This window comes from Hylobates moloch, unplaced genomic scaffold (genome assembly GCF_009828535.3).
Source record: "Hylobates moloch isolate HMO894 unplaced genomic scaffold, HMol_V3 SCAFFOLD_21, whole genome shotgun sequence".
Classification (NCBI taxonomy): domain Eukaryota; kingdom Metazoa; phylum Chordata; class Mammalia; order Primates; family Hylobatidae; genus Hylobates; species Hylobates moloch.
The window spans coordinates 10,247,638-10,275,360 of NW_026652296.1; the positions used below are offsets into that span (position 1 = coordinate 10,247,638).

The following is a 27,723-nucleotide window of genomic DNA, read 5'->3' on the forward strand; positions in this document are numbered from 1 at the left end:
AACCAGAACTTAGAAACAGCACACCAACTTCATTATAGTAAGCTTCTGGAGCCTTTGTTTATATTATTTATACAAATAATTAGAATAGAATCGTTACCAAAGGTATAAAAATTGCTTTTTCAAGTGTCCCTGACTTTAAACCTTATTTTTACAGTCCTTAATAGTGTCTGCTTTTAAAAAATCACTTATGTTTTCTGTTAAATGTCATGAATTTCACCTTGGGTAGAAATCAATAGGCAGAAAATGAATCAGACTTACAGTAATTGATGTCAATAAAACATATTGGAACCACTTTTTTTTTTAAATGCTGAGAACCACAAAACCATTCCTGTAAGAGAACAGTCTAAAAAATTAAATCTGCTTTCACTTCTGTTTTGTTTACCTTCTGCTTTCCATAATGACAGCTTAAGAACTTCAGGCCCTGGGCTTCTGGCTGTTTGCTGGAGGACAGTGGTACAGTTGACTAAGGACATATGTAGTTGGCAGACATCTGAAAGTGGAAGGCTCACAGCTTTCCTCACCGGGAATCAGACTATCAATCACCAGCTTCTGCCCTCCATGGTCCCAGGGAGAAAGGTATCACAGGAACCCACATGATACTCCTACCCTGAAGTATGGAGAACCATCCCACAAAACTGGGATGACACTTTGGTGTACAATTTGGCATGTGAATGGGAGGAAAATAGAACATCAAAATGAAACTGGCTTTGGTTAAGAATTTCTTTTATATTCCAAGAGTGGCACAAGATTCTGCTACCAGAACCAAGGAAAAGGCATATGTATTATTATCAACCAAATGAGTTTATAAAGTACTTTCTAGATGTAGTGTACTTTTCTACATACCATCTGAGGGGTAAGGATGAAGAAGGAACAAAGAATAAAATATGACCAATGCCTAAAATTTTTTGAAGTGAGAGTGCTTCAGTGAAGCCACAACAATACAAAGACAATCTGGGGAAGAGAGGAAGCAGGCAACCAAGCTCCTCTGTGTGGCTTTCCAAAGAACTCCCCATATGCATTAAGAAAGCAAGGTTCAGATTCAATGCATTAATCCCTTCAATTCATCCAAATATCGACTGAGCATCAACTATGTGGCAGGCACTAAGCATATGAAGATTAACAGGAAAGACAAAAGTCCTGTCCTCACAGAGACTGCGCTTCAGGGGGGAAGACAGTCAAACAGATGTCTGAGCTAGGCGCTATTACATGCAACCCTCACAAACGCTACCATCCCTGCTGCCAACAAGTGTCCCAAACACAAGGGATCTAATCACTTTTTTTTCTTCTTCTTCTTTCTTTTCGATACAGGACCTGTCTCACTCTGTCACCTAGACTGGAGTGCAGTGGCACTATAAGGGCTCACTGAAGCCTCGACTTCCAGAGCTCAGGTGATCCTCCCACCTCAGCCTCCTGAGTAGCTGAGACTATAGGCACCACGCACTACATTCCACCATGCCTGGCTCATTGTTTCTATTTTTTTTGTAGAGATGGGGGCGGTAGGTGGGGCGGGTGGGGGGGTCTCGCTATGTTGCCTGGGCTGGTCTTGAACTCCTAGGCTCAAGCGATCTGCCTGCCTTGGCCTCCCAAAGTGCTGGGATTACAGGTGTGAGCCACTGAGCTCAGCCAGACCACTCTTATTAAGGCAGAATGAATCGTTCAAAGGCCACAACCTCTAGCTGCACCTGCATCTTTCTTTTTGCTTCTTCCTGGAGATTAAGAGTTCTGGCACTGAAATGTGCCTAAGAACAATGGTACCAGGCTGTACACATAAAATCACATGCCTCATACATTATGAGCAGTTTAAGGATAACTCTGTCTACACACAGATTTCTCATCTTTTTCAGACTAATCCATGAGGAAGATGCAACTCCACTAACATAGCGCTAATTTAGGATGTTGCTGAATAAACAGCAAAGATTTAAAATCATCAGTTCAGTGAGTGCTTACTATTTACTATGCCGAGATGGCTTATGCCTTGTCATGACGTTACAAGAAACAAAACCCATTTTAGTCCACGGGCTGTGGTTTCCTATTGTCTTCCCCACTACGAAGTCATGCAATATTCAGGGTGACTCGAAATTCCTACTCAAGAAAATGTATCTGGGCCAGGTGCAGTGGCTGATGCCTGTAATCCCAATACTTCGGGGGGCTGAGGTAGAAGGATCACTTGAGTTCAGGAGTTTGGGACCAGCCTAGACAACATAGGCAATATAAATAAAATAAATAAAATAAAAAGTAAAGGAAGACTTTGTACCTCTTGATGGGAATCACACTCAGCAACTTGCAGAGAGGTGGGAGAAACCTGTGGCTACTTCTGCTAACAATCTAATGTTATTTTATTTATTAAATAATTACTTTTTGAGACAGAGTCTCACCCAGGCTGGAGTGCAGTGGTGCAATTTATGCTCACTGCAGCCTCTATCTCCTGGGCTCAAGCAATTCTCATGCCTTAGCCTTCCAAGTAGCTGGGATTACAGGTGTGTGCCACTACAGCCAGCTAATTATTTCTAGTTTTAGTAGAGATGGGGTTTCACTGTGTTGGCCAGGTTAGTCTCGAACTCCTGACCTCAGGTGATCCGCCCACCTCAGCCTCCCAAAGTGTGAAAGAGATAAATACCCCAGCTCCTTGCTTCTCAGGTATGGCAATGTGGAGGCATGGCCCTCGCAGTCTCTCAGACGTCCCCAGTGGGTTTGAGCCCGACTGGCCCAGTGGGAACCTGCTCCTTCATGTCCCTTCCCAGACATAGTGATTTGTTTCTTTCTGTCCTTTGCCTTCTAATCTTTTGGAATGTTAGTGTTTTTCTTGTTCATATAAGCTCTTTACATATTTTAAAACCATCAACTCTTTATCTTTGTTGGAAATCACTTTTCCAACTTATCTGTTTGCACATTTAAAAAATCAGGCAGGGTATAATGGCTTACACCTGTAATACCAGCACTTTGGGAGGCCATGGGAGGAGGATTGCTTGGGCCCAGGAGTTCGAGACCAGCCTGGGCAACATGGTGAAACCTCATCTCTACAAAAATAAAAATAAAACAAGTAGCTGGGTGTGGTGGTACACGTCTGTGGTCCCAGCTACACGGGACGCTGAGGTGGGAGCATCCCTTGAGGCCCAGAGGTCAAGGCTGCAGTTAGCCATGATCAGGCCACTGTACTTCAGCCTGGGCAACAGTGAGATCTTGTTTTAAAAAAAATTAATACTGAAACAATTTAGTCCAGGCACGGTGGCTCATGCCTGTAATCCCAGCACTTTGGGAGGCCGAAGCAGGCAGATCACGAGGTCAGGAGTTTGAGACCAGCCTGGACAACATGGTGAAACCCTGTCTCTATTAAAAATACAAAAATTAGCCAGGAGTGGTGGCCCATGCCTGTAATCCCAGCTACTCGGGAGGCTGAGGCAGGAGAATTGCTTGAATTCAGGAGGTTGTAGTGAGCTGAGATTGCGCCATTGCACTCCAGCCTGGGTGACAGAGTGAGACTCTGTCTCAAAAAAAAAAAAAAAAAGTTTAAAAGTAGTTTTTAATTTTTATGTATTCCAACCTATTGACCCTTTCCTCTGCAATTTCCTTTATTGCTTCTGAAGTGGAAAGTCTTCTTCTTCAATATGGGAATACCACTTTTTTAAAAAAGCATTTAACGTTAAACCATCAGAGTTTATTTTCCTTCTACTATTTTCAACTATGCCCATTATATTGCCTTTACGTCTCATACTATGCTGAGAATAGGTGTTTCTTCTGGTTTGGTCAGCTTAACACAGTTCTGCTATGCTTGGTGTCTTCTTTGTGTCTGTGTATTTCAGCAGCTCAAAAGGCTGCATCCTCCTCCCTCTCCCGAAATTCAAATAGTAACAAAATGCAGCTGCATCCGGTAGTTCTGATTTCAGAATGAACACATCACTATTTTTCAGAGATAGACAAACTACTGTAATTAGATAGAGTTGGTTTTTAAGAAGATGATGCAGGTTACCTTCATTCTTTGCAACTATTTAGCAAATTAAAGGTCAAGAGGCACACAAGATATCAAAATATAAGGAATTTTAAAAACCTACAACAGTATTTTTGTAGTTAAAATAAATACTGCTCCTTTGTCCTTCTGTAAAGAAAGAATGGGCAGGATGGCTCTGGTATAAACATTTCCCCCTTCCCCCACATTTATGTTGTGTATGAACTTGTAGTAAAATACAAGAAAATATTGAAAACATTACATTGTTTCTGTTTACCATGTTCATAAGCAGATCTTTAAAACAAAGAAAGCATAGCTCTCCATGGCAGTTATCTGACTTCTAAACTCCAGGGGAAGCAAGTTGTATTTTATCAAATATATTTAATTAAGAAGCAATGTTCAGAGTATCTATTTCATATAATAGCCAAAACATAGCAAAATCTCAACAAATTAATATATCTTACCACTTCCTCAACATATTTAATAAAATGGGATTTTTAAAAAGTGTTCTTATCTCTTTCCTCTCTAGTCACAAGCCTTGGGCAACAGATGCAAGATCTTTTGGTCATCTGCCTTCTTAGAACGGAATACATAAAAAATAAATTGTCCATACAATGGAAGCAGGCAGTAAACCTTTGCTAATAACATATGATCAATTTTTAGAAGCTTTTGAAGGCTGAGGGATGCCAAATCCTTTCTTAAGAGGGCTTGCTCAATATCTCAAAGCCACAACTAAAACTATATAGGAACCAAAATCCATATACATATTGCTAGAAACAGATCTGGGGTCACTATTATTACATGAATAACTTAGGCCTTATAAACAGCTACTGCAGAGATAATATCCTTTAAAGACATTACACAATTGGCTATACACTCTTCCTCCAAAGCTCATGAAATGACATCTAAGTTAGGTTAAGAGGAAAACAAAGCTTTCCCTAGGACCTGCAAAAATCAGGATGAATAAAGAACTTTAGCAACGTTAAATCTAGTCAGATTTTCATGCAACAGCAGTACATAAACTCAGGGGAAAAAAATCACTATTAGAATGTGTCTTTCCTACTGTGCTAAAAATCAATCTTCGCAAGGTTACTCAAAGCAAACCATATACAATTTCACTAAGATACGTTCATGTTGTGCTCTTGTTTAAGAGGACAAGATAGCTAGAAAGCCAGAATTGTAAAACTCTTTTAAAGTAACTGGTTTTACCCAATCCCCTACGTATATTAAGGCAATATGATGCCAAAGCCAAGTTTTAAGGATCACCTTCAAAGTGAAGACCACGTTGTACTTGCAGCCAATTTTTGTCCTTGCATTTCAAGTTATGCCAAGTGTTGATGGGTCAGGTAGTTATGTCATGGTCCCGGTCCTCAATGAGTTCCCACTGTGGCCACAAATAGTGTTGAGTAGAAAGTACTGATCAAAGGGGAAGTCTATTCTACAGGAAGAAGGGAAAAACATCAAGGTTGGCTAGTAAAAACGAGAGTAGCAAATTTAGGAGTAACTGCAGAGCAGCCACATCTGGTGCAGAGGAAAGAGGAAGCTTCCAGGCACCACTGACCTGCTACCTCTCCTTGCTGACTTTGGTTGGCCTCAATGGGTGGTAATAAATCATATAGCTATGTCCAAGCTGCTTCCCCTAGTCTGTTCCGGCACTGCTGCTTCAAAGGAAACCTCAGCAATGAGGGCCAGGGTGGAGAAAGGACGGCCTTTCTGAGGCTAGAGCAACCTCAGACGCCTGCTGCTTGTGTCACTCTGTAGGTTCTTGCCATCACACAAAAGGTCAGAAAGGAGAGAGGAAGATCATGCCATACTATGATGACCTGCGACCGGGTCTGGTTTGCCTAGGCTCTTAGAAAGGAACATGGAACACACGTACAACTGTTAAACATCTTGCCACTCTTCATCAAGCCTGGAGAGGCTTCCCAGAAGAGATGACAGATGAGCCGTCCCGTACATCTCAAAGGAGCCGACACTCGTAGGTCTAGCTTGGTCATCAGCACAGCACAATTATGCAGACATTGGGCCCTCCGTAAGGATTTACTGAATGAGTGTGCCAAACCGGTCAGAAAGAAGCAAGGTGAAAGCAGTGGATTTGGATTGAGAAAACAGACATAGCATGATGATGATGATGATGGCAAACAAAACAAGAACCACATAAGAAAGTACCAGTGACCAAGTCAACTTTGAGAACTTTCTCTGTTCTCTCCTTGACCTCCTTAACAGAAGGCTCATGGGGCATTTTCCAGCAGTGAGTAATTTCCTGCTGACATCCAGGGAATGCTGGGTGTTGAGAGAAACATTTCTCGGAAGAATGTGCCTCTTCACCTCTACTTCTCCTGCAGGTCGCACTGTTTTCTGATGTGGTACATTCCTGAGACGGAATGTAGTACGTTCTATCTGACACAGAATCTAGGCTCCCCACAGCCTCCTTGCAAACTAGGGACTGAGCAGGTGGATGGCTAGGATATCAAGAAGGTTTTCACATGGAGCCCTGAAACAAGCCAGATAGAGACCTAGTATAATCCACAGCATTCCCAGTGGCAGGAGGACCCAGTCAAGACACAACAGAACTCTCTGCTACAAACACTATTCAGGCAGGGGTGGCAAGCACTGTCTTCCCAGCTCCCTGTGCCTCGAAGAGCTCACCATGATGATTAGCTCCCTAGAGGCTGGACTCTTGAGTACTTGCAGGCTGATGGGCACCTCTGCTGAACCCTGGACGGTAGCAGCTTATTTCCTGGATATTTTGCCTTTCTACCTGAGTCCAAAGTATAGGTGGTACTCGCTCCTCCGATCCCTGAGTGACATGGTTTGTAATTTTGCCCCCTCCAAATCTCACGTTGAAATGTGATCCCCAATGTTAGAAATGGACCTAGTAGGAGGTGTCTGGGTCATGGGGGCAGATCCTTCATGAACGACTTGATGCTGTCCTCATGGTGATGAGTTCTCACTCTATGAGTTCATGTAAGAGCTGGTTGTTTAAAAGAGCCTGGCACCACCCCCTTCTCTCTCATAATTTTTCTGTTAAGTTTAAATTTATGTTTTTAAAATTTTTAATAAGGCTGGGAACGGTGGCTCACGCCTGTAATCCCAGCACTTTGGGAGGCTGAGGCAGGTGGATCACGAGGTCAGGAGTTCAAGACCAGCCTGACCAACGTGGAGAAACCCTGTCTCTACTGAAAATACAAAAAATTAGCTGGGCGTGGTGGCGCATGCCTGTAATCCCAGCTACTTGGGAGACCGAGGCAGGAGAATCACTTGAACCTGGGAGACGGAGGTTGCAGTGAGCCGAGATCACGCCATTGCACTCCAGCCTGGGGAACGAGAGCGAAACTCCGTCTCAAAAAAAAAAAAAATTTTTTTAATAAATGAAGTTAAAAAAAAGTGAGAGGAAGTGAAAGAAACAGACGATAGGCAAAGAAGATCAAACATACACATAACAGGCTGAATTCCTGAAGAAGGAAACCCAAGCAATGTAGCAGACGAAAAACGGAAAACTCTAATTCACGATTTTCCTGAAATTAAAAAAAAAAGATTTAAAACTACATATTGAAAGAGCACATGGATTTTTCAGGGAGAACAACCCAAAACAGCCAACACCAAGACATGGTTGAATAAACGGTTAGACTTTGAATTAAAAGGTTAAAAAAAATCCTTTGTTCCTCAAGCCCAGGAGTTCAAAACTGCAGTAAGCTATGACTGCATCACTGCACTAAAGCCTGGGCAACAGGGTGAGATCCTATCTGTTTAAAAAAAAGAAAGAAAAAGAAAGAGGGAAAAAATCCTTTGGGCACATAGGCAAAAAACCCTAAGTCACTTATAAGCAAAAGATAATTAGACTGTCAAATATTTATAGCAATGCTCTATACCGGAAGACAATAGAATAACATATTTACCTTAAAGAAAGAAAATGTGATCCAAACATTTTTATATACAGACCAAATGGCCTTAAAATAATAGGCTGCTGACAAACTATTATGAATGTGTACTGTTGATTCACAGAATATTGTTTCCACAAGCCCTTCCTGAGGAATCTAGTGCAGAAAGAGCTTCAGGAAGAATTGAGAGAAGAGGCTGGGCGCAGTGGCTCACGCCTGGAATTCCAGCACTTTGGAAGGCTGAGGCAGGTGGATCACCTGAGGTCGGGAGTTCGAGACCAGCCTGGCCAACATGGAGAAACCCTGTCTCTACTAAAAATACAAAATTTGCCAGGCATGGTGGCACGTGCCTGTAATCCCAGCTACTCGGGAGGCTGAGGCAGGAGAGTGGCTTAAACCTGGGAGGTGGAGGTTGCAGTGAGCCGAAATCGTGCTGTTGCACTCCAGTCTGGGCAACGAGAGTGAAACTCTGCCTCAAAAAAAAAGAATTGAGAAGAACTTAGAGTGAGCATTAATATTTACTAGTAGGTCTAAGATAGAAGGATGTAAGGGAGACAACACTCTATACTACAGCTATGTCCGAGGCAGGGGCACAGAACAGGACGAGTTTGTGAAAAGTAAAACAATCTTGCTTATTGGTTTTATAGGTAGCAGCTAGGAATACTTCAAATCAGACTCTGGAGGAGGGTGAAAGAAGGGAGAAGAAATGAATATTAGCTAACTTCAACACTGCTCACAAAAGGGAATCACAACAACAGCCAAACACTGAGAAGATGAAGGGCATATAATAAAGATAATAGTATAGAAGCAACTATTAGAAAACACAAATGTTCCTAAATACCAAAAGATTTAATGATTTATAAAATTTCTTCTCATATTATACAAATAACATGTCCAGTGTATATAATACAAAGATATAACGATAACCTAACCAGTGTTCACAGTCTGGCAGTGCCTACTCTTCCCTACTCTTCTCCAAACACACGCAAATGTAAATAGCGAATTCTTACTGCTTGTTTTTACACAGATAGGATCACACTGTACACATGACTCTGACAGTCACACCTAACTAGTTTTTCTTCTCAGGTCCTTGCTGTTTGCTTGTATAGCCCCTTGGCCGTTTTATCTCCTGTTTCTACATTTTTTTCCAGCTGACTTTCTGGTCAGTGTGCTTGTAGCTACCCCATGCAACCTGACAACCAGCTTCTCTTCTGTCCTTTTCATGCTTTCTCAACTCCAAATGTTCTAACACAACTTCCTTTTCACATGTCTATTTTTTTTTTTTTTTTACTTTTTACAACATCCTCAAATCAAAACTCGGGATTGTTTTCTGATTATAAAGGTACTGTGTTTCCATTTAGAAAATTCAAGCAACACTGAAAACCAGGAAGTATAAATCAACTGACCACCTCTGTACCAACCAGGGTGGTGAATATCTTTTCGGTTATTTGTCCCCCAGAGAGGCAGCCAGTGGAGAAAGTTCGACGGCCTATTACCACCTGAGAACAACATCCACTCAAGATGGAGAGCAAGAGCGCAAAGCTTCCTTTGTTGCTGGTACTTTCCCCAGGTTTATTCTTCTACTTACTCTACTCTGCTTAAATTACAGGCCACTTGACATGTACATTACTGTCAGGCCTTTTTCAGACATTGCTGATGCTTCGGTCCATTTTGAACAGCATTCAATGGTTCTCTGTTGGTTAGGTATCATCCAGCATACCTTTCAGCACCCAGGGTAACTATAAACTGGCTAAACCGTATCTAAACAATCAATAGGCTGATAAAGTACAAGCAGATCGGCAATTCTGTTTTCAATCTCATTATTTCTCTTATAGGTAGCTGCTTTCTTAAAACAGGTTTAGAGAAAACATACAAGGGTATGAGGGAGATGTGATTAGGAGAGGGAATGCTTTTTGAGGGCAGAACAAAACAATCTAGAATTGAATCACATTAAAAACAGCTTTACTAGTAAAAGAGTATTGAAAACACAATGCATACACACGTGAACACGAGTAAAACTGGGGAAATATGAATAAGACGAGCAGACTGTATCAATGTCAGTATCATGCTTGTGATACTGTACTGTAGTTCTGCAAAATGTTATGGGCAGTGGATGGGGGAACTAGGCAAAGTGCACATGGGATCTCTCTGTTTTATTTTTTTAATTTATTTATTATTATTATTATTTTTGAGATGGAGTCTTGCTCTTGTTGCCCAGGCTAGAGTGGAATGGCACCATCTCGGCTCACTGCAACCTCTGCCTCCAGAGTTCAAACGATTCTTCTGCCTCAGCCTCCCAAGTAGCTGGGATTACAGGCGCCCGCCACCACACCCAGCTAATTTTTGTATTTTTAGTAGAGACGGGGTTTCGCCATGTTGGCCAGGCTGGTCTCAAATTCCAGACCTCATGATCCGCTTGCCTCGGCCTCCCAAAGTGTCAGGATTACAAGAGTGAGCCACTGCGCTCAGCTCTGTATTATTTCTTACAACTGCACAGGAATCTACAATTATGCCAACAACAATTTTAACTAAAATATATGATTGGCAAAATACAGATCAAAATGTTTAGAGTGCTTATAAGTTGCAGTGATAGGAATAAAGAAAAATTTTACTTTTTTTGTTTTCTACAGTAAACATGAAATATAGTATAAAAATAGAAAAATAAGTATTTCTTAACAAGAGGTAAAAAGATACAATCAAGACTTGGGACATGTAAAAAATATTTTATAAAATCTCAAGGAAATATAAGTAAAGGGAATACAGGACTGTTCAACAAATTACAGGATTCTAAATTATTAAAAACATCCTTAAAATTAAAAAAATCTGGGTAAACAAAGGGGAGGGCCTATGTATAGTGGTAAAACATTAACTTAAGGGAATGGTATGTCAGGAGGCGATGTGCTCCAGGGACCAATGTTCTGGCCACATGCCTTCCCTGTGTTCTTTAAAATTGCTAAGCCATTTCTAATCACATCATTCTTTAGGCCTTGCTTAAGTGCCCAAGGACCACTTCAAACAAGCTCAAAGCTCCTTTGTAAACACTTGCATTGCATCTTTTATTTTTCTTTCCCAGCACTCCTCCACAATTAAAATTAATCATTTGTGTGACTGTTTCAGGTTGGTCTTCCTCTTATAACTATAAAAGAGGCCATGGGTACGCGTTTCTGATCAGCATACCGCCTGGCAACTGCAGTCACGGAATACATTTTTAATCAAGTAAGCGCCAACATAAATTATATGAATATACAGATGGCTATCCCACTGCTTTATGGGGAAAAGTAAGACTCTTCTGTTCAAGAATAACTGTTAGGTAGGTAGATGACTCTCAAGAGCTGAGTCTTCAGTAAGGCTTTATTTAATTTCACAAACATTTCTGAAGGATTTATGGAAGTATCCCATCTTACGTGGTGATTAAATCCTATAGTTAGATATGAGGTAAAATTTGCACACAATCAAAATTAACCTCAGGAAAACATACCTTAAATTGCCAGCATCTACGCCTTAGACACTTTAATGCCTAGATTTTAACCTCTTTTCTCTTTTCAACTGACACCTCCCTTTCCCCAGAGGATATCAAGGTGTGGTTTGATATTGGCAATGTGGTATTCAAGGAATTTCTTTCTCTCTTTTTGGGGGTGGGGGATGGGGGGGCAGTACATATGGTTTAATTAAGGAAGGCTAAATGTATGTATGACACAAGCCCATAGGGTGACTGAACATTAGGTACAGAGGATACAAAGATGTGAAAGGCAATCCCATGTTCCTATAGGGTTCACATTCTAGCTAAAAAGAAAGTAATGTATAAGCAACCAAATAAAAATATTAATTCATATAAAATGTCTAAGCATTAAAAAGGAAGAGCATGCTGCAAAATCCTATTTTGCCTGTCAGAAGCTAAACACTGTTCTTTCTAGCAGCTTGCTTTCTGTAACCAAATCCTAACTTTCCCCTAGGCAGATGGAGTCCTAAGGCGAATTAGGGCAAAGTTAATGTGATCACATAGGCAACAGAGAAAGAGTATTCATAATAAAATATTTCCCATACCACAAAAAAGGGGGGATTCAATAGAAAGGACAGCTCAGTGTAGGAAGAGGGAAGCACGTGCTCCACTGAGGCAGGGGCTATGAACAGAATGGTGGGTGGCTCCACAGGCAAAAGACATAGCATCAGTAAAGACAGAATGTGGAGCATGTGCTGCAGGTGTATGGGGGCCTGGCCAGGAGATCAAGGGAGTGCCTTTATCCAGACTTGCCTTCAGCACCTGTGTTAGGAATCTGGAGGTAACACCCTCATCAATGGGGAATAGAAGTTTTCAAGAAGGACGGTGATACATCACATGTTCTCCCATGAAAGATACAGCAGAAAGGAAGGACCTGAACCAGCTGAAGGCGACTTTGAAGACCACAGATGAGAAGGGCCTGAACTAAGGCATGGGAAGGAAGTGAAGGAAAGTGTTTCAGACATACATCCCAAGAATAAAATTGGGCCTGTAATCCCAGCACTTTGGGAGGCCAATATAGGAGGACCGCCTGAAGCCAGGAGTTCAAGACCAGCCTGAGCAACATAGTGAGACTCTGTCTCTACAAAAAATAAAAATAAAAAGTTAGCTGGGCATGGTAGCATGAGCTTGTAGCCCCAGCTACTCCAGAGGCTGACGTGGGAGGATCATTTGAGCCCAGGAATTTGAGGTTACAGTATGCTATGATTGCACCACTGCACTCCAGCCCGGGTGACAAAGCAAGACCACGTCTCTTTAAAAAAAAGGATAAGAATTAAGTTGGAGGACTTGGCAGTCAACTGGATGTCAGAGTAAACTAGAGTTGAACATTACTTTAGGTTTTGAGTTAGAGTAACTAAGGAATAGATACAAATATTAACTTATAAACATGCCATTGACTTTATAATTACTCAATGTATTTCTCAATACAGCAAAAGAAAAAAAGCATTACAGTAAAAACAAAAATCAAGCTTACAAGCAGATAAAGCAGTCCTCTACATTACAAAATACACCCTCCAAACAAAAGCAGCAGAAAGCTTACAGAATACATTAGAAAACACATAAAATCCTATGGGTAACTGAATTCTGATATATTTTAAAATAATGTAGCATATTTTCACAGGGTAAAAAAATAGCGTTAAGTGCTTGAGTGATTTTCTGGCAAAAATAATTAAACGTGTTTCAAGGAACTGCTGGTAAGTCAGAGCAAGAAAATCTAAAGTCTCATTTGGATTAAATTTGCTAAAAGCAGAAAGTGCTATTTAATATGACAGCTTCGGCCGGGTGCAGTGGCTAACACCTGTAATCCCAACACTTTGGGAGGCTGAGGTGGGCAGATCATGAGGTCAAGAGTTCGAAACCAGACTGACCAACATGGTGAAACCCCGTCTCTAATACAAAAATTAGCTGGGCATGGTGGTGCATGCCTGTAATTCCCAGCTACTCAGGAGGCTGAGGCAGGAGAATCGCTTGAACTTGGGAGGCAGAGGTTGCAGTGAGCTGAGATCGCGCCATTGCACTTCAGCCTGGGCAACAGAGCAAGACTCCATCTCAAAAACAAAAATAAAAAATACGACAGCTTCTACAGCCAACCTGCTCCTCTTCTGTGCTCATAACTATTAAGGAGAAAAAAAAAATCACGGAAGCTTCCATCATTCTCTGCCAGAAGGCACTTGTGGAACAATCTGGAGTTCTAGGGAGCAGCCCTGTTCCACCTCCAGCCTCACCTGACCTATCTTCTTGGTTAGAGTGATGCCAGACTGAACCTTTCAGAAGTGGTATATCAAATCTTCCTTTCTGGGGGGGGCAAGGGTGCCCCTTTCTGCTGAGAAGTGAAACAGCAGCCACCAAGTTAGGGACAAAAAGCCTCATGTGAACAAGCAAGGGGCCTCCAGCTCTCGACGAGCCAGTTGAAAAGAGCGGGCTTCTACATGGAAATCCCTTAGTCTGCATCTTCATCGGCTAGCAATCGAATGCTCTTGCATTTCAGCAGCGTTTGGCTGAGGACAGAAATGGGGTACAGGCTGAGTGCATCCAGGCTGGGGGCAGGGGGCGGGGGGCAGTGTGTAATGTGATGTCTCCCAGAGATGAGAGCTCCCAAGACAAGTTGGAAGCCCTCTGTACAGTTATGTACTGCCATGAAAAGGTCTTATCTGAAAACTAATCTTAAATAAGAAATATAGTCAAGGGAGGCAATGTGAACTCTAGAGGCTGTTATTTTCTGCAACATGATATACAACGGAGAATTAGATGGAAATGCGTGTACAGTTTACAAGATTAGTCATCTGGGATTCTACAACTTCTCATAGCAAAATTAGTATGTAATAACTCTGCCACAACATTTAGATTTAGAAATTCGCTAGAACACCTCAAAAAAAACTATATATTTATTTCAAAATCAGGAGAATCTGACAGGATATTCAGTTGTAGACCAGAGGCAAAAACCCTGGTCAAAAGCAAAAAAAAAAAAAAAAAAAAGTGGTATTAGAGGAACAAAATAGCAATACCTGCAGACCCCAGGAGAAAACAAAAGGGGATAATGAAGACAGCCAGGCCCAAAAAGTGTTCCTGGAAGCTACTGATCTCCACCCCAGCAATTCCAGCCTAATCCTATTTCTCAGGGCTCTAATCTATGCCCTGCATCCCTGAACCCAGTCTGTACTCCAAAATTCATGGGAATGAAACTTAATTGGAAATGATAAAACCAATTCCAGTGCCAGGATTGCAGGAAAAGGGATCTATGAATACATACCCACCCACACACAGACAGACACACACACACACACACCCCATCGTCCACATGGAGCCCAGAATGTTTTTTATTCATACAATCATTATTATGTATAATATTAAATACCATACATAGAAATCATTATCATAGTTCTATGGGGGAATTACATATTAATTGGAATACTGCAGGTATGTGCCAGATTATATAGGTTCTACGGACTTATTTGGGATTTAACCACCATTCACAACACGGATTCTACAGGAAAATACAATCAGAGCTCCAGAAAACCAACTTTCCAACTTTTCAAGCATGACACATTTGTGCGTTAAGGACTGTCTGTACTTTCATGCTTGATTACCATTTTGACTCCATGTCAGCCAAAAAAGTCCATCTGAGCATCATTCTCTGAACCGACCCAAAGAAGATTTAAGGGGACACTCTGTAAATAATAAACTTGAACCTCACAAGCTAGGTACTCCATGACACATAAGACTAGCCATGGCTTTTACCCAAAGCCTCTCGATTTAAAACAGATTATATGAGGATATTTAAAAAACAAACTCATGGACACAAAGTTTTGCCACAAAAACATGCTGTTCTATTTTGCAGGCTATTGTAGGTAGTTTTTCAGCTGTTTATTAACATCTCTATCATCCATCCTCTTCAACTGGCATTGGTAGGTTACAGATCTCCCCTTAAATACAGAGGTAGAAAGTACAACTACAGACAGATTTGATACCAGAAGACGCGGTTTATTACTAGTCTGCAGCCAATCCCAGGTCACAAGGCGCACATGTGGAGAACCACAGGGCTACCATGGTTACCATGTGCGTAGCCAACACCACATGCCCTGCAGCCTTATAGGGAAGTAGCCCTAAGATCCCACATGTCAGTAATTGCTAGTGGTAGCTGTGGTGGCCATGCGGGGAAAGGATGGTAAGGAGAGAAGCAGGACAAAAGTATGGCTGTGGGTGGGGACTCAGTAACACACAGAGAGCGACCGGGGGGCCGGAGCAAGCACGGTGGAGCCCAGCATACTGGAATACAAAGGCTCACTACTTCCCACACTGTCCACAACAGCTTCTATAAGACTCCCTGCCAGGCACAGTGGCTCACGCCTGTAATCCCAGCACTTTGGGAGGCCAAGGCAGGCGGATCACCTGAGATCAGGAGTTCAAGGCCAGCCTAGCCAACATGGTGAAACCCTGTCCCTACTAAAAATACAAATATTAGCCAGGTGTAGTGGTGCCCACCTGTAATCCCAGCTACTCCGGAGGCTGAGGCATGAGAATCGCTTGAACCTGGGAGGCGGAGGTTGCACTGAGCCGAGATTGAGCCACTGCACTCCGGCCTGGGCGACAGAGCGAGACTCTGTCTCAAAAATAATGATAATGATAATAATAATAAATCAAATATAACAAGAAGCCAAACCAACCCTAAAAATCCCTTTTTCACAAGAATAGACATGTCATCAACTCAAAGCTACAAAGCCCAACTTGCCTAGTCAAGAACAAGTTTTTGACTAAGTTTATGTTTATATCTTCCTTCTCTATTCAATTAATACCATTCATTTCACAAAGATCCAGGAGATGGGGGGAAAGTTGAGATCCACAACTAATAGAATAATCTTCAGGGCTGAACTAAGGATAATACATTAAGAAAAAAGTTAAAAACAAAAACAATGATTTGGTTTCAGATGCAAAAGTGTCATCTGCTCAGAACTTTTGCTATAAACTTTCTGGCAAGATCAAAATCTCAGGAAATTCCAAACCAGTAAAAGTCTAAAGACAAATTAAATTACTTAGGAAAAATGATCTAACTTTGGAGACCCAAGCATGCTCCTCCCATGGTCATCCAGTTTTTACTTTTATACTGGACTACCAAACCCACCACAAAATCATATGCTAACAAGAGCTTTGCTTCCTGCAAGTTGAAAATTTCATCTCTGGCTTTTAATAAATGCCTCTATTTCCTGTCAGCACTGGTCAGTCCCAGCTACAAAACCTACGAAGTTTAAATGAGAGAGACTCTCTCATACCACTGATGTCTCTCATACTTGGCCAGCACACTGGAACACAAGACTAATAAACCACAGGGAAACTACCTCTCCAGAGTGGCATGGTCTGTGCAGGGCATGGAGGCAGGGCCAGCTGATGAAGACATGGACTGCTTTGAGATGAGACTTAGCTCCATCGAGCATTAACATAACTGGGATTAGATCCACTGAAATGAAGTCCAATTCCATGCAAGGCACCGTGAGGGAGCCACCAAGCATTACACACAGTTCTCACTGAGAAATGGTATACAATCTCACGGGGGGAAAACACCACACATAGAAAATTAATATAAAAAGGAACAGAGAAAACAAAGTGTAAAATCTAAATTGATCCTGGGTAACACATGGTTCAACACAATACCATAAACTCAAAGCCTCCCTAGCAATCACAGTTTCCAATTCATGAACCTTCTAAACAGCGTTCTCATCTATTCATTCAGGAACTACTTATTGGGTATTTTCTTTTTTTTCTTTTTTTTTTTTTTTTTAAATGGAGTCTCGCTCTGTCACCCAGGCTGGAGTGCAGTGGAGTGATCTCAGCTCACTGCAACCTCCACCTCCCCAATTCAAGTGATTCTCCTGCCTCAGCCTCCCAAGTAGCTGAGACTACAGGCACCCGCCATCACGCCTGGCTAATTTTTGTATTTTTAGTAGAGACAGGGTTTCACCATGTTGGCCAGGCTGGTCTCAAACTTCTGACCTCAAGTGATCCGCCCGCCTCAGCCAAAGTGCTGGGATTACAGGTGTGAGCCACCGCGACTGGCCTTGTTGGGTATTTTCTATATGCCAAACACTATATTGAGTACTAAGAGATACAAATGACTAGAACAAAAGCAGCCTCGCCCTTCATAAGATTTGATAGATTACTTGGCAATAGGTAAGTAAACAGTCTATTACAGAGCAATGCATGTTATTACAGTATACTCAGACATGGTGCTATGAAAGGCGGCCTTCAGAGGGCCATGGGAGTACCTAGACGAGGCACCTGACTTGGACCTGTGGAAAGGGGAAATCAGAGAAAGCAACCCAAAAGAAATGTACAAAATGTGACTGGAAAGTAGAACAAGAATCAGTTAAGTAGAAGGTAGGATATTCCAGGCAGAGGAAACAGCATATGCAAGGCTCCATGAGAGGCAAAGACCACCACAATTTCAGGAACAAAGTGCCTCTGAAGGCTGTCCCATAGTGCACGGTGTATGTGTGCACACTCTGAATACAAGGGCCAATGCTACTTCTTGGGTGAGTGAATCAGATGGCTCAAAAAGAACAAAAGGGCTAAATGAAAGCAACAGATGGGGTAAACCCTGTAGGAACTCCTCAAGTTCAGGAACAAAGAGAGAAGACACCGACGAGTGAGGTTTAGGACTAGCTAGAGAAGCAGGAGATATAAAAGAAAAGGAAAAAATAGTTATTAAAACAGGGAAGAGAATATTCAATAAGCAAATACAAGTCTACCACACTGAACTGCATTAAAATTAGGACGCAAAATATCCACTGTATTAGTAACAATGAAGCAGATCTTGTCAAGAATTATTTCAGGCCAGGTGCGGTGGCTCACACCTGTAATCCCAGCACTTTGAGAGGCTGACATGGGCGGATCACTTGAGGCTAGCCTGGCTAACATGGTCAACATGCCAACATGGTCAACATGCCAACATGGCCAACAAGCCTGGCCAACATGGTGAAGCCCCATCTCTACCAAAAATACAAAAAATTAGCCTGGCATGATGACAGGCACCTGTAATCCCAGCTACTCGGGAGGCTGAGGCAGAAGAATCGCTTGAAGCCAGGAGGCAGAGGTTGCAGTGAGCCAAGACTGCGGCACGTGCACTCCAGCCTGGGTGACAGAGCAAGACTCTGTCTGGAAAAAAAAAAAAAAAAATTATTTCAGTGGCTTGGTAGCATAGAGCCTCACTTCCCTGGAAGATAAACACACAGAGTGACTGGAAGACGAACGATGGGCACAGTGACCTATTTACTTCAAAAATTTCAGCCAGAGAAGAAGAGTATAAAGCAGTGGCTGGAGGGGCAGTCTTGGCTGGAGGAAGCTGAGAATGTTGAACTGGCATACATAAGCTGATAACAGGGAGGGCCTGGGATCCATTCCTCAGAGAGTCACCAACCCCTTATTGCAAGATGCCTTGAACAGGCGAGATGGGAAGGGGTCAGGAGTGCAGACTCTAGGAGCAAAGGCTCCTTTTCCCCTGTGAGAGAAATGAGGTGGAAAGGATGGCAAGTAAGCTTTAGATCTGATGGCCAGATGCTGGGGGAGACAGATTTGGGATTAAAGACCGGATTTCTAGGGGCTCAATACTGGTAGATTTTTTTTCCAGCAGCACTTAGGAGCCTGGGCCCAGGAAGACAAAGACAGGGGACAAGCCTGCTCCAGGGCTAGAGGTGGTAGGTAAGAAGATGGACACAAGTACAGTGGAGAGGCAGCATCTAAAGTGACTGACCACAGTCTCAGCTGCATAAGGAGGGAAGTGAGGAGGCTGCCGTGGTGGGAAGAGAGAAACAGCTGGAAATCTGAATGAAGGAGAAAACCCAAACTAGAGAAAGTAACTGAGCGAGGGAATCTGGCAGCACACAGGCTGTAACTAGAGAGCAAAAGGTCTGAGCTTAACAATAGGTCAAAGGTAGAGACTATCTCAACAGCCAGGGAGGGAAATAGCTGGAAGAGAGGAACAGGAAGTTCCCTGGGACATGAAGTGATGATGCTGGGTGGGCTGCCCAAATGCACTGACATGGGCCAGGGGTGACAGAAGCCTTGAAATGGAAAGACAGGTTGTGAGCCAGGTAAACTAAGGGGAGTAGGGAGTGCTGCAAATGGGCCCATTTAAAATACAACTAAGCTAGGCATGGTGGCTCACACCTGTAATCCCAGCATTTTGGGAGCCCGAGGTGGGAGGATCACTTGGGTTTAGGAGTTCAAGACCAGCCTGGACAACATGGTAAGACCCTGTACCCCACCAAAAAAATCATTAAAAATAAAATTAAATGAAATACAATAACAGAAGGCAAGCAATTAAGCAATTCCCCACTATGGCAATTTACTGACTAGAAAGCTTAAGTCCTAAGATACATACATGCATACAAATACATACAGTGAAAGAGAGAATCTGCACGTGCACACACACACACACACACCCTATGTGCTCCCCCGCACCCCTCAGGCATTTTCACTCTCCTCAGCAAATCAGAAAACAAAAGCATAATCAACAAACTGGGGTCTTCTCCAGAGTTTGGTCTTCTATCCAGGATGCCTTTTTATCACTCATTATTCCTCATCCCCTTCTTCAAAACTGCTGCCTCCCCCTGCAACAGTGTGGCCATATAATGGCTACACTTCAGTGATTCTGTCAAGGAGCTTATGAACTATGGTTCTTTTACCCCATACATCTACTTCTGCCACATGTTCCATGGTATCCACTCAGTGACACATAAATGACTCCAAAAGAAAACTAGTAGGAGAAAAAAAAATCTCACCATTCAAAAAAATAGTCAAAATACCTTTTTATTCTCCTTTGTCATCCATTTTTAAGGAAAACCTTTCCCCTTTCAGACGTTTAAATGATTTGTAGTCAACAACTATTAAAAAAAAAATCAAATCCAGGACTACTTCTATATATAATCCTCATAGCTAGAATTAGAAACAGGAAAAAAGGGGAGATGTTTTCACAATTTCAATGGTTTGCAGACAGCTAGTTCTGCTATCTATGTGGCATATATGGCAGAGAGACTGCTTCTATATGGCAAGGGAAGAATTTAATAAATGTGTGAATGGTAAACGGGGAGCAATCAGGAAATCATTCAGAATTAATCAACATAATGTTTGTATTTAAATTTAAGTAACCAGACCAGGTGCGGTGGCTCACGCCTGTAATCCCAGCACTTTGGGAGGCCGAGGCGGGCGGATCGCCAGAGGTCAGAAGTGCGAGACCACCCTGGCCAACATGGTGAAACCTTGTCTCTATTAAAAATACCAAAAATTAGCCGGGTGTAGTGGCAGGTGCCTGTAATCCCAGCTACTCAGGAGGCTGAGGCAGGAGAATCGCTTGAACCTGGGAGGCGGAGGTTGCAGTGAGCCGAGATCGTGCCATTGCACTCCAGCCTAGGCAGCAAGAACGAAACTCCATCTCAAAAATAAATAAATATAAATAACCATAAAAATATCAGAATGTGTAATCATATCTGAAGTGTTACAGTGCCTAAAAATTCAGTCTTATCACTCAGCCAGTTAAAAGTAAGATAATTATCAGTACACTTGAGTTTTTTAATAAGGTACTTGACTTGAAAGAATCACTCAAAGCTATCTGTGTACTGAGAATTGCTAACAAGACCACACAGGTTGGGCACAGTTGCTCACGCCTGTAATCCCAGCACTTTAGGAGGCCAAGGCGGGTGGATCATGAGGTCAGGAGTTCGAGACCAGCCTGACTAACATGGTGAAACCCTGTCTCTACTAAAAATCCCAAAAATTAGCTGGGTGTAGTGGCAGGCGCCTGTAATCCCAGCTACTTAGGAGGCTGAGACAGCAGAATCGCTTGAACCCGGGAGGTGGAGGTTGCAGTGAGTCGAGATTGCGCCACTGCACTCCAGCCTGGGCGACAGAGTGAGACTCCGTCTCAAAAAAAAAAAAAAAAAACACATAATGGGATAAACCAACCAACATTGAAAATATCCCTTAAAAATTCACAACAACTAAATGAGACCTTTATTCTCATAGTGGCGGCTGCAAGTCAGTGAGCTAGGCACATGTTTTCGATACATTCCTAGTGGAAAGGCTAAAACTTGAAGATTCTTTTAAAAATCTTTACATATTAAAATATAATTTTTTTTGTGCAAATCAAAGATTATCTGCATACATACCTGGATAAAAGTTATCACTTCACTTCAATGAATCCTGTACTGCCTGCCTACTAATTACTGTGCACTGTTGTTGGTGTTCTAGGGCCACAAAATTTACAATGAAACAAATATCACCCTCCTGGAGAAGACACCTACCCAGACGCCTTCACTATCTGGTCGCATGAGCTCAAGAACATGATGGAATAACCTCCACTAGGCTACCCTTCTGGAAGCGTTTAGAGGCCATATGGCAGTCAAGGTTAAAAGTAATGGCAGAGGAAACACAAAAAGGAAGAGAGGAAAAATATATACAATAAGAGAATAATGCATATGCATTGTGTGAGGGGGTAGCGGAGAAAGGTTAAGACCAAAGAGGAAGGAAGTGAAATATGATCTTACCCTTTCAAGCCTAGGTGACACTTAATATGAACAGAGACGGACAAGAAGTGAATCCTAGATTAGGGAGAGGCTCAGAGAACATACAGGCTCACTCTTCCTTGCCCTTCAGAACTTCAACTAGATACTATCCTTATACACTATCCTTTATTTGTTTTGCCTGCTCCCAATCCCAATTAGATACCTTTTCCTGAGCATCCCCACAGCACCTGGAGCCTAGGCCTGTAAGAGCTCTTATCACTGTGAGCTGAGATTATCTTTATTCAGCCACTTTGTCTGCTGGACTACTGAACTTCCTAAGGGCAGGGACCAAGTTTGTCTTCCTCACCACGTATCCCGACTGCCCAGCACAGAGCCTGGTACCCAGTAGCTGTTCATGTATTATTTGGTGAATGACTGAATCAATGGACACTGGCTGCAAGGAACTTACAATCTAGACTAGAAAAGCAAATGAAAGATAGACAGAAAGCTTCAGAGAAATTGGTCCTGAGTGGTTGGTTTTAATTTCACACACACAAAAAAGTATAAAGCAGCCATGCTGTCATGCCATATGATCCCGGAGTGCTAAAACACTGAGCTGGTTTTGTCCTTTTGGGAAGGGTCCTCTGAAGCTTCGGAGCATTCTCCGAATGTTCCATATTTAAACATCCCACCACCTACCAGATGCTTCCCTGGACGTCCTCTATCAACATGTTCACAACCAGATCACCATCTTCTTTGCACACGTTCCTTTTCCTGTGTCCCCACCTTGGTGAGGGGCTGCATCTTCCATCTAGCTATCTATTTCCCTAATCTGGAACATTCCTCCCATTTCCTCTCCTTCCCCTTCCCCCACATTCAATAAATCACCAAATCCTCCTGATTTGAGACAGTAAGGCATAGAGATTAAAAATACAAATACCTGGCCGGAGGTGGTGGCTGATGCCTGTAATCCCAACACTTTGGGAGGCTGAGGCGGGTGGATCACCTGAGGTCAGGAGTTCAAGACCAGCCTGGCCAACATGATGAAACCCCATCTCTACTAAAAATACCAAAAAAAAAAAAAAAAATTAGCCGGGCATGGTGGCAGGCGCCTGTAATCCCAGCTACTCGGGAGGCTGAGGCAGGAGAATCACTTGAACTTGGGAGGCCGATGTTACAGTGAGCCGAGATTGTGCCATTGCACCCCAGCCTGGGCAACAAGAGCAAAACTCTGCCTCAAAAATAAATAAATAAATACAAATACCTTTCCCTTTGGAGAAAGGTACAAAACTTAGGACAAAGACCTTGACTGGGTTATAATGGTAAAGAATCATCCCTATCTACTGCTTGTTCTAATTTGCCATACACAACATACCTCTATAGAGTAACAGGTGTTCAAGAAGGATCAAAGAAAAAGCATGTTCTACAACATAATACGTACTTTTGTTGCTAAAAGAGAGAGACCTTTAACAAGATACATTCCTCCCTGCAACCTATGTATTTATTTTCTTTTATTATAGCTATGAGGTTAAGGTAGAGCAACCATTTAGTCATGAAGTTAGACACATGACAAATGGTATCACTCCTGACCAAGTCACAAAGCAAGTCATTAAAAACCTTACTTTGTAGCCGTCTCAGTGCAAGCATATTTGGTCAAGTCATTCTTTTATCAGCTCCCATTAGGCCCACCCAATGTAACTTCAAGTTGGTCATCAAAAATAGTTCCTGGAAATAACTGAACATGGGACAGAAATACAGCCACACTCAGTTGCCTGAGGTGGGAAAAAATGGTGGTGGCTTCTAACTTCCTCAAAATAGCAGAAGGGGGCTGAGGATAAAGAGTAAAGAAGAAGGGCGGGAAGGGAAGGAGTACCTGGCCAATGATTTTATCCTAGACTTTACTGTCAAGGGCACTCCCTCAGGCCACCAAACCTTTAGCCCTTTGCTTCAATTTTATCTAATGATAATATACCAAATACCTACAAGGCCAAGCATCACATAACATTAACATCAAGCTTGAGAAAACTCAGCTTGGGGTAGGGGTTGCAAACTCAAGTGCTAGGTAGTGTACACCGACAAGGACAGTGTGACCCACTGTGGGACTGTGGTAAACTCTGGAATGCACACATGTACATCCAAAAGGAGTTGTGTCCCTCAGTCCAGCAGACCACTGCCAGTGTAAGCTCAGACGGTGTGATTTTCAGATTTCTCAAGAGAGGCCAGAATCCAGAGTTGCATGTCATTTCTCCCGATTCATTTACAAACAATGGCACAAATTAAACTCTTCTCTTTTTTAAAAAAACATTGTGTGAAGCAAGCAAAATATGACTGTGGGTGGCCAATTTGTGACATCTAGGAAAGAGGTTAGAAAACTAGGCAAAGGTCAAAAACTACAAACTCTCTCCTCCTATGTCCTAATAAATCGGGAAGGCTTAGCACAATCCCGTCTCTCTTCATAGCCATGTATGTGGAAGCTGAAGCAGTGGCCACACTGCCATAGTGCTATTGTGAAGCTGAATCCAGGACACAGGAGAAGACTGAGGGCCTGGGACCTCATTCTCCTCCTGAAACATTTCCTGCTGTTATAGACCAACTGACATATATAATAAATAGCACTGCATGTAAAGGACTTTGCACAGTGCCTGAGGCACAACACAGAATTCAATAAATGTTAGCTATTAGTGGGTTTTATCCTGAACAAGGGTAGAACATGCAGCAGACTGTGTTTCTCTCTCAAATGGAAGATTTTTTAGTCCAATTACAAAATCCAACATTCCTCTTTAGACAAAAGAAGAATTTCAAAAGGAACTACATTCATCCATGTGGCATTCAGGAATTTTAAAATATAATGTGACTTATGCCCCCACAGGGCATTTTATTATTTTTAAGGAAATAATGGGTTTTTTTAAGTTTTGAGTTAATATGAAACGTTAAAGTTCTGTCCCACTTTTAGATTAGGGGGATCAGGAACAGCCATATAATGCTACCAAATCTAGCATGAGTAGGGCATGAAGCCCCAATTTTTCCAGAAAGATCACCCCACCCTCTGGTTTCCTCCTGTGACCATGTCTTTGTAGAAAGTTAGATCTAGGTAATGCTACATGGCTGTCTAGTCTAGTCTAATGACTACATTTTACAGATCCTGTATGTAACTCCTCAAAATCCCACAACAGTCAAAGGCAGAGTCAGAACCCAAACCTGGTTTCCTGAGTCTTCTTCTTCCATGACCTCACATGTCCCCTCCTGTGAGTGCACATGTTCAGGGTGGCTGATTCAGGGGAGCAGGGCAGCTTGAGACTAAAGCTCTGAAACACAACTGTTCTGTGTGAAACTAACCAGTACTGGAGACAGATACAGGCACCTACCCTTAGGAGCAAAATGTTCTATCAACCAAGGGCACAGGCTGGGGAAGGTTTTCTATACACAGCCTAGCAAAGCCTTGCTTCAGTACCTTGCAGGAGTGGTCATAATCTTTTAAAAATCCTCTAATATCAACTGTGCCTTTTTAACCACTAGCTTGGAACGAAAATTTCATACCTGTATGAAAGAATATAATTTACTTGCTGGAAAAGTAGAAGTGTCACAAAGCAAAGAAATCATTGAATTTTTTTTTTTTTTTTTTTTTTGAGACAGAGTTTCACTCTTGTCACCCAGGCTGTAGTGCAATGGTATGATCTCGGCTCACTGCAACCTCTGCCTCCCAGGTTCAAGCGATTGTCCTGCCTCAGCCTCCTGAGTAGCCAGGATAACAGGCATGTACCACCATGCTCGGCTAATTTTGTATTTTTAGTACAGACAGGGTTTCACCATGTTGGTCAGGCCGGTCTTGAACTCTGGACCTCAAGTGATCCACCCACCTCGGCCTCCCAAAGTGCTGGGATTACAGGCGTGAGCCACCACGCCCGGCCGGAATAAAAGATTTTTAAATACTGTCACTATGCTTCAAACTGTCCAACTTCCAAAGTACTGAGAAAATATTTTTTGAAATGTAGCCAAGTATAGAATATAGACTGTGTCCTACATTCAAAAGTTGTCTTTCTAGAAAGCATGTTTTAATGGCAGAGGATACAAAGCAAGCTGTAAAAAGAGACTAAAATTAGCTCAAACCACAAATAACCTAACATACTTATCACTTCCTTATGATCAACCTACAAAAATCAAACTTTAAAGGCACTTACAAAACTAAAGGTGGGAGGCCAACTGCACCCTTTAACTTCACTATACCTTTCCTCCTTCTAACATGGACCCTGGCACATAAACACTGCCAAATGATGAAACTGTATTAACGTGAAGGCAAGCACCAGGGAAACTACGGGAGCACAGTTTTGCCCTGGAAATAAAACAGCATGTACCATGCAGTTCTTAAGTGGTTAGAAGGGTAACTACCTCCTCAAACTGAAGATGGGAAATGCAGATGAAGGCCCACACCCATCTTCAGCTGCATTTCACAGACAGCTAAGGACATACCACGCTCCCACTTCAAACCAAAATATTCTTCTATCTTCTAAAGCCATCTATTTCCTACTTTCAAAAGCAACATCTTCCAAGTCTATTGGGAAACACAAAGTTTGTCACCATTCGAGTAGTGGAACAAGTTGCAAAATGAGGCTTAGTTGACAAATATGTATTCATGGGGAAAAAAAGGCACTGGGTTTGTTAAACTACATCTACTTTTTCAGTGATTCTCTGAGTGTATTAACTATGTTGGTAAGTTTTGTGATAAATTTTTTGGAGAAACTTCAAGCTCACAAAAGATGAAAACAAGTGGTTAAGGATGAGTACAGAACCTACCAATACCACTGTGCACACTCCAATATTGTTACTCAAACTTTCAAAAGCATTTTCATTAGCAGGTAGAGAAATAGGGGCAAGTAGCAGACCTGGGTAGTTATTTGTGGTGTGAACAGACCAAATGAAATACTGATAATGGCACTAATATTTCTAAGATTTATTCAAGAAAAACTGTCAGTAAGATATGAAGGAATATTTAGAAATGCTCAGAAATGACACCATGATAGATACCTAAAGGGCCCATTGAAACCCAGCATTCTAGGGATGTGGATTCCCAAGGAATATTCAAGAGCAACCCTCAGGTGTGGCTAAACCAGCTTGTATGCTGGGGACTGCTCCAAAAATTTGGTTTTGTACTTGTATAAACCCGATGTAGCTTAATGTAACTTTCTGATCTTGGCCCCATTCTGCCTCACCCCACCTCGGAGGATGATCCTTAACACTATGGCAATAGGGAGGTGGCGTCCAGGTAGTAGAGAACAATAATAGTAATGTTCTTAATTCAAAACTGCTGTCAAGATACAGTTCAGATCAGAGTAGAAACAACAAAGCAAAACAATGACAACAACAACAAACCAAAAAATGATATATTCTCTCCCTGCCCCAGAAAAAAAAATTCACTGGGTACCTTCTTAGAGGCCTCTTTTCTCTGTGCAAAAGTTAGCCACAAAAATATTTATGACTCAGTGAAGGCGTATTTTCCTTTATCCTTACAGAAGCAAACTAAGCCCTGATTATTTGAAAAGTGAAACAGCAGTTAACAGCGACAAATGTTCAAACATCAAGGAGAGTTAAAGCTAATTTACCATGTTATGCTAAATGCTGTTTGCTTATTTGTTCTCTTGAGTGAAGTTATATTCAGAAGTGACTTCATCCTTAGACATTTTTAAGTAACCCACGTTCTTAAGAGAACTCTATTTGGAATAACTACTTGATGTTCACTTTCCTGTAAGAAATTCGCAATAGTGTACAATCCTGTAACCAGGGCCCATCTGGATAAAAATTATCTAAGCTGTTTGCTGTAATTTAACGTGGTGATTTTTAAGTAAGATTCTGCAAAAGGAAGAGATGTGCCAATAAAAGATCCATTAAGAAAGGAAAAAAGTCAAAAAACGTTTC

At 42.1% G+C, this 27,723-nt stretch overlaps 1 protein-coding gene across 2 annotated transcripts in view; it reads right to left on the bottom strand.

Moving 5' to 3' along the window:
* The window catches only part of PTPN1 (protein tyrosine phosphatase non-receptor type 1), a 73,663-nt gene that overhangs the window by 38,230 nt on the left and 7,710 nt on the right, over window positions 1-27,723 (bottom strand). Inside the window, exon 1 of one of the 2 annotated variants that reach the window (XM_058432931.1) lies at window positions 5,210-5,227. The exons of the other annotated variant lie outside the window; for it this stretch is intronic. The gene's annotated coding sequence lies outside the window, so the exon portion shown is untranslated. Of the gene's footprint in view, window positions 1-5,209; window positions 5,228-27,723 lie in introns of those variants that run through there. 2 annotated transcript variants of the gene reach the window in all.